The sequence below is a fragment of the Mus musculus genome, chromosome X (genome assembly GCF_000001635.26).
Source record: "Mus musculus strain C57BL/6J chromosome X, GRCm38.p6 C57BL/6J".
NCBI lineage: Eukaryota > Metazoa > Chordata > Mammalia > Rodentia > Muridae > Mus > Mus musculus.
This window is the reverse complement of record NC_000086.7, coordinates 154,195,563-154,204,842: the sequence shown is the minus strand read 5'-3', so window position 1 is coordinate 154,204,842 and position 9,280 is coordinate 154,195,563.

The following is a 9,280-nucleotide window of genomic DNA, read 5'->3' as shown; positions in this document are numbered from 1 at the left end:
TAAAGTATATGTTTTGAGTATTAAAGGGGCACCAGGAAGTGAAATGGAGTTAAATCCTATATTCAAGGTTATTAAATTGAATTAAAGAAGTAGTGACCTTGGGGCAAGATCTCATTCAGTTAAGTTTAGTTCCAGGCATTCTAGTGAAAGCCTTCAAACCCAGGAGGCAAAGACCAGCAGAATTCTGAGTTCAAGTCCAACCTAGATCAGAGGAAGTTCTAAGTAAACTTAAATCCAGGCTGAGTGGACCACACCTTTAATCCCAGTGCTTAGGAAACAGGCATGCAGATCTCTGAATTCACAGTCAGTCTACAGATCAAATTCCATGATAGCCAAGCTAGGAAGACTTGGAAAGAAGTTAAGGAGTTGGAAAACAGAAAGCTGGTGATAATGTAATAGAACAAAGGAACCATGTTCCAGCCCCAGCAAGCAGCAGAAATTGGCAGCTTTGGACACATGGCTCTGGCTTAAAAGTCAAGAATAGAAGGGACTACTGGGACAATTGGTGCTGGTTAGATGGATCTAAGAAATTAGTGCTGATTAAGAAAAGACTGGCATCATAGAGATGAAGTGTTCTAGTGTTTTTGTGAGAGCATAAAGAAGCTATGTTCTAGAGATATCTGAGGTTGTACTTTATGCTAAAGCTGTACTTAGTAATGTGTAGGAGTCACCCAGGTGGTACTGGTTTTAAAAACATTAAGGGTCATGAAGATCAGCTGAGGCTTGGAACTGAGAGGTCATGAAGTCAATTGGGGAAGTTGCAGTTGGTAGCCCACGATTGAAGGGGTCATGCAAAGAATTTGAAACTTAGGACCATAAAGAGAACATATGAGAGGCTATTGGTGCAGCCTAGTTGCAGCAGAAGACCCAATTGCATTGGATATGCCAGTACCATGAGATGATGATCAAGAACAGCAGCAGAGGAGTGAATCAACCAGAGTTTAGATTGCTACAAAGTGCAGGGCTGGAGAAGTAATGCCAGCCCTTTGGAGGATTACAGAAGATCATTTGTGGATCCCAGATATTGGAATAAGAAACTGTAATGTTCAAGTTGCCTTGGAGACCCTAAGATGTTCAAGATGCCAGAGCCATGGACTATCTGCTGAGGAAAGCTGTTAACATGGAGTGGAATCAGCCCAAGAGAAAGAAATTTGTTGCAGTCAACAAAGATGAAAAAGGATTTGGAGACCTGAAGATCACTTCAACATCAGACATGGAGATGCATTTTGGAGTTTACCCAAGTATTTTCCTGTCTTGCTTTGGGGAATTACAGTTAAGTGATTGGATGAATGTCAGAAGAGACTTTTAACATTGTTGAGACTGCTATAGACTAACAGGACTTTTGAAATTGGACTAAATATATTTTGCATTATACTATGTTTAGGTATGGCACCCATAGACTCATACATTTAAAGAAACCTATGGGAGCCAGGGAATGGAATGTGATGATTTATATATGCTTGACCCAGGGAGAGGCAATATTAGAAGTTGTGGCCTTGTTGGAGTAGGTGTGTCACCGTGGGTGTGGGCTTTAAGACCCTTATCCTAGCTGACTGGAAGCCAATATCCTGCTAACAGCCTTCACATGAAGATGTAGTGCTCTCAGCTCTTCCTGTACCATGCATGCCTAGATGCTGCTATTTTCCTGCCTTGATGATAATGGACTGAACCTCTGAATTTGTAAGCCAGCAACAGTTAAATGTTGTCCTTATAAGAGTTACCTTGGTCATGGTATCTGTTCACAGCAATAAAACCCTAATTAAGACAGTATCCCACAGGTGAAAGACTGGCATTTAAAAGACTTTAATTATTTCAAATTTCTGCAGTTTTAAAGACTAGGCTGCTTTTTGTTTTACATATTGTTTACATCATGAGAGAACATGTAACAGAAAAGTTACAGGGTGCATTAGAAAAGAAAACTTACAAAAATCTTAGTAGTGACATACTTGTATCAAGTTGAAAATTGATCATGTAGGTTGATCAATACTACCTAATACTCACACTACTGAGGGACCCCCACCTAGCCTAGCAGATACCTAATCTATCCATCTCTGAGCCTCATCATCTTTCTGGTCTGAAAATTCACCTAAACCCATGGCAGATCAACATGCCTTCCCAAAGAACCAAAAAAAAAAAAAAAAAAAAAAAAACAAAACAAAAAAAAAACCAGCCTGTCTCTCAGGTGGGCTGCCCTAACCAGAAACACAGGCTCGAAAGAACATAGGGATACAGGAGGCTTGCTCTAACCAGGGACACAGGAGTCCTGGCCTAAACAGAGTTAGCACTTCCTGCTTCCCAGGAGGCCTGCTCTAATTCAGGTCATACAGCTTGGACTGCCTCCAAAGAGGCCTACTCCAGTTTGAGACACCCAAGCTAATTAACACCAGAGATAACTAGAGGATGAAAGGAAACCCAAGAACATAAGCAACAGAATCCAATGTTTGGTACCCGCAGAACACAGTTCTCCTACCACAATAAGCCCTGGCTACACTAATACACCTGAAGAACAAGACTCTGACCTAAAATCCCATATGATTAAATGGTAGAGGGATTTAAGTAGGATATAAATAACTCTCTTAAATAAATACAGGAAAATACAGGCAAACAGATAGAAACCTTTAAAAAAGAAACAAATAAATCCCTTAAAGAAATACAGGAAAATACAAACAGGTGAAGGAGCTGAGCATAATGATCCAAGAACTAAAACTGAAAATAGAAACAATTAAGAAATCATAGATAGAAACATCCCTGGAGATAGATACCTAAGAAAGAGATCAGGAGCTACAGATGCAAGCATCACCAACATGATGGAAAACATGGTAGAGAGTCTTCCAGGCATAGAAGTTACCATAGAATATACTGATACATCAGTAAGAGAAAATAAAAAGTGGAGAAGGTTCCTCACCCAAAACTTCCAAGAAATTGGAATACAGTGAAAAGACCAAACCAAAGAATAATAGGAATAGAAGAGATTGAAGATTCCCAGTTCAAAGGGCCAGAAAACATTTTCAGCAAAATCATAGAAGAAAGACTTTCCCAACCTAAAGAAAGTGATGGCCATAGACATACAAGAAGTCCACAGAATACCAAATAGATTAGACCAGAAAAGGAAATCATCCAGTCATATAATAATCAAAACACTAAATGTATAGAATAAAGAAAATATTTGAAAGTGTAAGGGAAAAAGCCAATTAACATATCAGACCTATCATAATTACTCCAGACTTCTCAAGAGAGACACTAAAATTCAGAATGTCATATAGACCCCAAGAGACCACCCAAGAACACAAACAATAATAGTTGGGTGAGACCCTGCCTGAAATTACCATTTCTACCATATGAGGGCCTATGCTTGCTGTGTCCCAGGGTGACCTTGAACTCAGGAGTCTGGTGGCATTTGTATGTACCTGCTTCTGTCAAGCTGGCTCATTAATGAATCTGCCTTTATCCCTTTATATTTGTGGAAACCACTCAAATTTATATTGCATCCTTATATTTTGCATAGTTGAGAAATTATATATATTTTTATCTTATATATCTAGAGCTCTTTCCCAAAGAATTAAGGCCTGTCCTGAAGGTCCCAGCATTTACTATTTTGCTGATGCTTTAGCAAAACCTTCACATCCTGAACTCCTGCTGTTTTTAATTCTCCTGGAGTCATTAATATTAACAGGGAGGCCATTCCTATGATGAATGTGCAAATATGTACAGAGGGATAATATCCATAATATATAAAGAACTAAAGAAGTTAGATTCTAAACAAATTTATGAAATTCTTGGGCAAATGGATGTATCTGCAGGAGATCATCCTTAGTGAGGTAACCCAATCAAAGAAGAAGTCATTAGATATGCACTAACTGATAAGTGGATATTAGACCAGAAACTTAGAATACCTAAGATACAATTTGCAAAACACAAGAAAATCAAGAAGAGGGAAGACCAACGTGTGAATGCTTAATTCCTCTTTAGAATAGGGAACAAAATACCCATGGAAGGAGGTACAGAGACAAAGTTTGGAGCTAAGACGAAAGGATAAACCATCCAGAGACTGCCCCACCAGGGGATCCATCCCATAACCAGCCACCAAACCCAGACACTATTGCATATGCCAGAAAGATTTTGCTGAAGGGACCCTGATATAGCTGTCTCGTATGAGGCTATGCCAGTGCCTGGCAAATACAGAAGTGGATGCTCACAGTCAGCTATAGGATGGAACACAGGGACCCCAATGGAGAAGCTAGAGAAAGCACCCAAGGAGATGAAGGGGTCTCCAACCCTATAGGTGGAACAACAATATGAACTAACAAGTACCCCCAGAGCTCATGTCTCTAGCTGCATATGTAGCAGTAGATGACCTAGACAGCCATCTTTGGGAAGAGAGGCACCTTGGTATTGCAAACTTTATATGCCCCAGAACAGGGGAACACCAGGGCCAAGAAGTGAGAGTGGGAGGATAGGGGAGCAGGGCAGGGGGGGGGGTATAAAGATCTTTCTGGATAGCATTTGAAATGTAAATAAAGAAAATATCTAAAAAAAAAAAAAGAAAAAAAGAAGAAATTAGATTCCAAAAAGCCAAATAACAATTTAAAATAGGGTACAGAAGTAAACAGAGAATTCTCAATGGAGGAATCTTGAATGACAGGAAGCACTTAAATATGGACCATATCTTATCCATCTGAAAAACACAAATCATAATTGACACTAAGATTCTACCTTACACCAGTTAGAAAGGTTAGGATCACAAAATTCAAGTGACTGCACCTGCTGGCAATGATCTGGAGAAAAAGGTACAGTCCTCCATTGCTTGTGTGATTGCAAACTGTACAACAGCTGGGAATTCAATCTGGTGGTTCCTCAGGAAATTGAAAATATTTCTACTAGAAGACACAGTTATATAGCCACTGAGCATATACTCAAAAGATGCTCCACAATACCACAGGACACATGGTCCACTATGTTCATGGCAGCATTATTCATGATTGCCAGAAAATAAACAATTATAGATGTCCTTCAACAGAAAAATGAATAAAAATGTGGTTAATTTACATAATGAAATACTATTCAGCTATTAAAAACAAGGACATTATAAATTTTGCAGGCACATGGATGGAACTAGAAAATATCATCCTGAGTTCAGTAACCCAGACCAAAAGTGACATGCATGGTATATACTCACAGATAAGTGTAAGTTACCCAAAATGTACAGAATACCCATGATACAAGCACTAATCTTAAAAAGAAATATTATGACAAACAGCAAGACTCACATGAGAATTTTTCACTCCCAATTAGAAGGCAGAACAATATAATCATGGGAGGAAGACGGAGGAAGATGCATAGATGGGAGAGAGGAGGAATAGGGGAAGAGGGGCCAGGATCAGGTATGCAGGGGAAAAAAGAGCAGCTCAGAAGGTCAGGAGGTTGAATATAAATATGCATCTGCAAGGGGTGGTAGCAGGGTTAACATATAGGTAGTCCCAGACATATGGGATAGGAGACGTTTCCAGGACTAAATAGTGTATAAGATCTTCGTGCTCCATTTACAGTGACTATTTTGTGTTCACAAATTCTTTTGTGTCAGTGTCTGGACTTTATACTTGTTCATTATCATCTTCAGATTAACCAGTGTGAAAGAGTATATCTACAAGCTGAATGGCCTCCTTATCAGCTTATCAGCTTTCATGCTTGAAATACTTATTGCAAGCAGTTTATGCTGGTACCTGTGGGAATTTGATAACAATGTTATGAAGTTTGTGTTCTTTGGACTGTGGAAAGTGTATTATCCTCAACAGTTTAATATTTCTGGGACACCAACCAAGATGCTGCTGTACACTCCTCTTGAGTCAATTTGGAAAAATTCACCTGAATTTTAGTGTGCACAGAACCTGATAGTAAGGACCATTTTGATGAAGCCTGTGGTTCTGGTTTTCAGTGCAATGGTCATTAAGTTCAACTGCATGAAAGAACCACCTGTGTATATGCATATATGTTACTACAAGAACTCTACCTCAATTTAGTCTGTTAGCAGCATTTTTACATTTACTTTTGTGACCTGAAACTATATGGTAGATCTTAATGGCTAGACAACTTTTGATTTTCCACCTAAATTTCCTCTTTTGGAAAAAGATCTACATGAAGACCCAGCTATACCACTCCTAGGAATATACCCAAAAGATAGCCCACCATGCCACAGGGGCATTTGTTCCACTGTGTTCATAGTGCCCTTACTTTTGATAACCAGAACATGGAAACAACCTAGATGTCCCACAACAGAAGAATGGATACAGACAATGTTTTTTTTTTTTTTAACAACAGAATACTACTCAGCTATTAAGAATGTGGACATCGGGCTCTGACAGCAGGAAAAGGTGAGAACGCCACATTGTATCCCCGGTTACTCAGAGATTAGCCTGCACAGGAAAACCAATGGGCTGGAGAAGCAACATAGCTTCTGGGACAGGGCCCATTTCGGGCCTTCATCTTCAGCCAGGAGACAAAGCTGAGCTCCAGACCTCTGTGTACTTTCCCCGCCAGAGGAAAGCTGGCCTCCAGAGAGGTCTCTGACAGTGGGAGCAGGTGAGAGCACCGTCTTGTATCCCCAGTCCCTCAAAGACCAGTCTGTGCAGGAGAGCATTCGGACTGCAGAACCAACATAGCTTCTCGGACAGGGTCCCTTTTGGGCCTTCATCTTCAGCCAGGATGTGGACCTGAGCTACAGACCTCTGTGCACCTTCGCTGAAAGAGGGGAGCGTGCCTTCAGAGAATACTCTGGCCACTGAGACTCAGGAGAGTGTTGGACTCCCAGGAGTGCTGACAGAGACTAACAGAATTACAGGAGGAACAAGCTTCAGACAGAGACAGCTATAACAACTAACGCCAGAGATTAACAGATGGTGAAATGCTAACATGAAAATCTTACTAATAGAAATCAAGACCACTCAGCATCATCTGAAACCAGCACTCCCATGACAGGTAGTCCTGGACACCCCAAGACACCTGACAAGCAAGATTCAGATTTAAAATCATATGTAATGATGCTGGTAGAAGATTTTAAGAAGGACATTAATAACTCACCAAAAGAAATAAAAGAGAACATGGGTAAACAGGTATAAGGCATTAAAGAAGAAGCAAAAGAAATCCATAAAAAGTTACAGCAAAACACTGCTAAACAGGTAGAATTCTTTAAAGAAGAAACACAAAAATACCTTAAAGAATTAAGGGAAAACAAAACCATACAGGTGATGGAATTGAACAAATCCATGAAAGATGTAAAAATGGAAGTAGACACAATAAAGAAAACACAAAGGAAGACAGCTCTGGAGATAGAAACCCTAGGAAAGAAATCAGGAACCATAGATGCAAGCATCAGCAACAGAATACAAGAGATGGAAGAGAAAAATTCTGATGCAGAAGATTCCAAAAAGAACATGGAGACAACAATCACAGAAAAGGCAAAATGCAAAAAGATCCTAACCCAAAACTTTCAGGAAATCAAGGACACAATGAGAAGACCAAACCTAAGGATAATAGGCAAAGATGAGAACGAAGATTTTCAACATGAAGGGCCAGTAAATATCTTCAACAAAATTATTGAAGAAACTTCCCTAACCTAAAGAAAGAGATGCCCATGAACATACAAGAAGCCTACAGAACTCCAAATAGACTAGACCAGAACAGAAATTTTCTGACACACAATAATCAGAAAAACAAATGCAGTAAATAAAGATATCATATTAAAAACAGCAAGGGGAAAAGATCAAGTAACATAGAAAGACAGACCTATTAGAATAACACCAGACTTTTCAAAAAAAAAAAGCTGATGCTCGTTTCTATGGTTCCAGATCTCTTTCCTAGGGTTTCTATCTCCAGCGTTGCTCTGACACCTAAACCACAGAAAGACCCAACAAAGATAGAGAACTTCAGACCAATTTCCCTTATGAGTATCTATGCAAAAATACTCAATAAAATGCTTGCAAATGAATCCAAGAACACATTAAAACAATCATCCAACTTGACCAAGTAGATTTCATTCCAGGGATGCAGGGATGGTTTAATATATGGAAATACAACAACGTAATCCATTATATAAACAAACTCAATGACAAAAACCACATGATCAGCATATTAGAGGCGGAGAAAGCATTTGACAAAATCCAACACCCATTCATGATAAAAGTCTTGGAAAGATCAAGAACTTAAGGCCCATACCTTAACATGATAAAAGCAATCTACAGCAAATCAGTAGCCAAGATCAAAGTAAATGTTGAGAAGCTGGAAGCAATCCCACTAAAATCAGGGACTAGACAAGCCTGCCCACTTTCTCCCTACCTATTCAACATTGTACTTGAAGTCCTAGCCAGAGCAATTCAACAACAAAAGGAGATCAAGGGGATACAAATTGGAAAGGAAGAAGTCAAAAAGCAGTGTTTGCAGATGATATGATAGTATATATATATATATATATATATATATATATATATATATATATGTATATATATATATATAATGCTAAAAATTCCACCAGAGAACACCTAAACCTGATAAACAGCTTCAATGAAGTAGCTGGATATAAAATTAACTCAAACAAGTCAATGGCTTTTTTCTACCCAAAGGATAAACAGGCTGAGAAAGAAATTAGGGAAACAACACCCTTCTCAATAGTCACAAGTAATATAAAATACATTGGCGTGACTCTAACTAAGGAAGTGAAAATCTGTATGATAAGAACTTCAAGTCTCTGAAGAAAGAAATTAAAGATCTCAGAAAATGACCTAAAGCTGTACTACAGAACAATTGTAATGAAAACTTCATGGTACTGGTACAGCGATAGACAAATAGACCAAGGGAATATAATTGAAGATCCAGAAATGAACCCACACACCTATGGTTAATTGATCTTTGACAAGGAGCTAAAACCATCCAGTGGAAAATAAGACAGCATTTTCAACAAATGGTGCTGGCACAACTGGTGGTTATCATGTAGAAGAATGTGAATTGATCCATTCCTATCTTTTTGTACTAAGGTCAAATTTAAGTGGATCAAGGAACTCCACATAAAACCAGAGACAGTGAAACTTATAGAGGAGAAAGTGGGGATAAGCCTCAAAGATAAGCACAAGGGAAAAATTCCTGAGTAGAACAGCAATGGTTTGTGCTGTACAATCGAGAATCGACAAATGGGACCTAATAAAATTGCAAAGCTTCTGTAAGGCAAAAGACACCGTCAATAAGACAAAAAGGCCACCAACAGATTGGGAAAGGATCTTTACCTATCCTAAAT